A 2,916-nucleotide genomic window follows, 5' to 3' on the forward strand; every position below is an offset into this window, starting at 1 on the left:
TCTGTTCTCGCCCTCCCACAGGATCAGACCAGTGCCAGCTCTGCAGATACTGGCGGCCACGGTTGACAATCCCCGGGCCCCTGAGGGTTTCCTTCTTTACTCAGGGCCAAGATAAACTGTCTCTGCCAGACTGAGACGCCATGAAGTTCTTTGACAAATTCACTCTAACACTGAGAAGCAGCTCAGAGCACAACCCCAGCCCCCATCATGGGCTGGGACAGGGAGAGTGGGGAGGGGCTTTCTGAACACTTGTTTCTCAGCCAAGCAGGTCGGTGAGATACAAGTCTGAAAATGACAGGGGCACAGAATGAATCACAAAACCTTAGCTTCTCAGTCGTCTACAACACTGTGCTTTTGGTTGGGAACAGGAGGCATCCATGTGAAGAAAGGGACACAGGAGGGGAAAAATTAAAAGGACAAAGTGGCTGTACCATTTCCAAAAGTCAATTAATTCTTCTCTTGTGGGTGTCCCTGACCCTAGTTGTTGTCAAGCTCTTGGACACAGGCAGAGAATGTTCTAGCTGTGGGAGCAGCTGCGCTGTAAAGTTTGGTGAATCCTGTTCATTAATGATGTTTTGCAGCAGGCAAACAGGCAGCTGTGACAAGTGGGGTCGCCCTTGATCTCAAGCCTGCTCTTCAGAGAAGTAGACAGAATCCTCTGTATTCATTAAAGGAGGCCTATGTCACAGAAGTCCAGGGGCCCAGCCAGAGCATCATTTATGAGTGTATTAAATTCTTTAAAATCATCGTCATGGTAACCTGGATTGCACATGTACATGCACGCGCGCGCACACACACCACACACCTCAAAGCCCAAGTCACCTGTGAAGAATCAATGTCTTTGCTGTCAGGAAGATACACAACCACGCTCGGAGCTTGAATCTTTACACTCGAAATCCCTATCCAGGAAGGCCCCTGGGCCCAGTTCCCTATGGCTGGCCACTGAGCCAGTAGACTCCATTCCAGCGGCTTTGACAGCTGCCCAGTCAGCAGACCCTTCAGAGGGCCGGGGGTCAGGGACACTGGGGATGAGGGGGGTGGGGGGAGGGAGCTCTTGTGCTGCTTCTGCTCAGTCCAGACAAAGGAACTGTGCTCCCTGGGGACCGTGGGGGCAGACCAGCACCTGAGGGGGCTGCAGGGTTACACTGAGGAGGCGGCAGCAGCTGCTGTTGTAGCTGGAAAGCGCTGTACAGTGGAGGAGTTATAGGTTCATCACTTCCTTGTAAGGAAGTAAGAAATTGTTTGGCAAAAACCTGAACTAAAATGGCAGCAATGAGTAATTGTGGACTTCCTGGTAGGCCATCCATTTGATTTCATGCTGTCATTGCTGGGTCAGAAGGCAGTGTCTGGGCTCGGCAGTGGTGGCAGACGCAGCAGCAGCAGCTCAGGAAGATGACAGCCCACATCAGCCAGAATCTAACACTCTCCCCAAGAGAGTGAGAAAAGGCTGAACTCCCTGTGCTTTCCTCTGCCTGTGGAGCAGAGGCAGTAACTGGGACCCTGGGATGCCAAGAAATCCCTGGACAAGGACTTACACTAGAATTTGTAACTGCAGCATGGAGGCTGCCACTGCAGTGTCCTGTGTAGAGATGTGGCTTTGGTTGTTGGTACCCACACTGGCTTTTTAATCCTGCAGGTGCTCAGGTCTGACTGACAGAGGGCTAGTTAGTGCCTGGAGGAGCAGAGTACCATGCCATCCAAGAGCCTTCTCCTCTCCATCCCCCTCCTCCTCCTGCCCCTGCCCCTGCTCCTCCATCATGGCACCACCACCCCTCCTCCTTCTTCTCTTCTTCTTCTTCCCTCTGCTTCCTTCTTCCCTCAAGAATCTATTTTCAACAAAAGGAGGGGAAAACAATGAGTTCACATGTGCCATGCTGTGTCCAGAAAAAAAAAAAACTGGTGTCTTATACTTATGCACCACCTTTGACTGTTATATTCTTTCTGGCTTGTTTTCACCAGTGAACCATGAGCCTTGGGAAGAATTCGAACAGTATGTCTGTTCTATTCAAGGCTACAGCATTTGAGCAGTAAGTCTGTTCTATTCAGCACTCTACAGTATCTTACTCTCTAACCTTGGACAGTCGTGAGTCTTTGTGCTAACAATCATATATTACAAAAAGAGGTTTCTCTAATGAGGATTTATTGATGTAGCAATGACTCCTTAGGAATTGGTTTCTTACTATGTCCACTGAGCTGAACAAAAGTAAGAGGTTGGCCACTGGAGGTTAGGAGCTACCTAGCCATAGGGGTTTGGCCTAAAAATGGTGACAAATTAGCATTTTATCTTGTGATTTTGAACTTAAATCCAATGGGAAAGTGGCTGTTACCTCACTCAAAATGAGTCTGTCTAGCCCCACTCATTTCCCTGTGAATTTCTTCATTTCATTTTGCTTAATTAATATTCCATTGTGTAAATACAGCACATTTGTATTATCTCTTCATTGGTTGATAACATCTAGGTTGTTTTTATTTCCTGGTTATTGTGACTAGGGCAGAAAACTTTATATTTATATTGTGAATATAAATGAGCGGGTGTTTCGGTGTTTCTTTATTAGGGTACTGATTCTTCAGGTGTATGCCCAATAATAGCATACCTGGATTGTGTCATAGATGTATCCTAGGTCATTTGTATTTCAACCCTACACAAAGAACTTCAGGAAACTAAGGAATGCTGAAAGTAGAGAAATAGGTAACCAATTGGTTACCTAATACCAAATGGTCAGTCTTTAAAACATATGTGTTCAAGTAGCACTATACAGCAGCTTTTATTTATGCATTTAAGAATACATATATGTGTGTGCAAATGCATGCATGCGTGTGTGTGTGTGTGTGTGTGTGTGTGTGTGTGTGTATCTGTGTGTAACACTCACTAAAGAAAAGAAGGCCACTAAAATCAGGAATAAGACAAGGCTGTTC

General features: G+C 46.7%; 1 pseudogene; it reads right to left on the bottom strand.

The window, feature by feature from the left end:
- Positions 1 to 443: 443 nt before the first annotated feature.
- On the bottom strand, positions 444 to 1,756 carry LOC117694258 (WW domain binding protein 1-like pseudogene; annotated as a pseudogene).
- Positions 1,757 to 2,916: the final 1,160 nt, after the last annotated feature.

The sequence above is a fragment of the Arvicanthis niloticus genome, chromosome X (assembly GCF_011762505.2).
Source record: "Arvicanthis niloticus isolate mArvNil1 chromosome X, mArvNil1.pat.X, whole genome shotgun sequence".
In the NCBI taxonomy this organism is placed as follows: Eukaryota; Metazoa; Chordata; class Mammalia; order Rodentia; family Muridae; genus Arvicanthis; species Arvicanthis niloticus.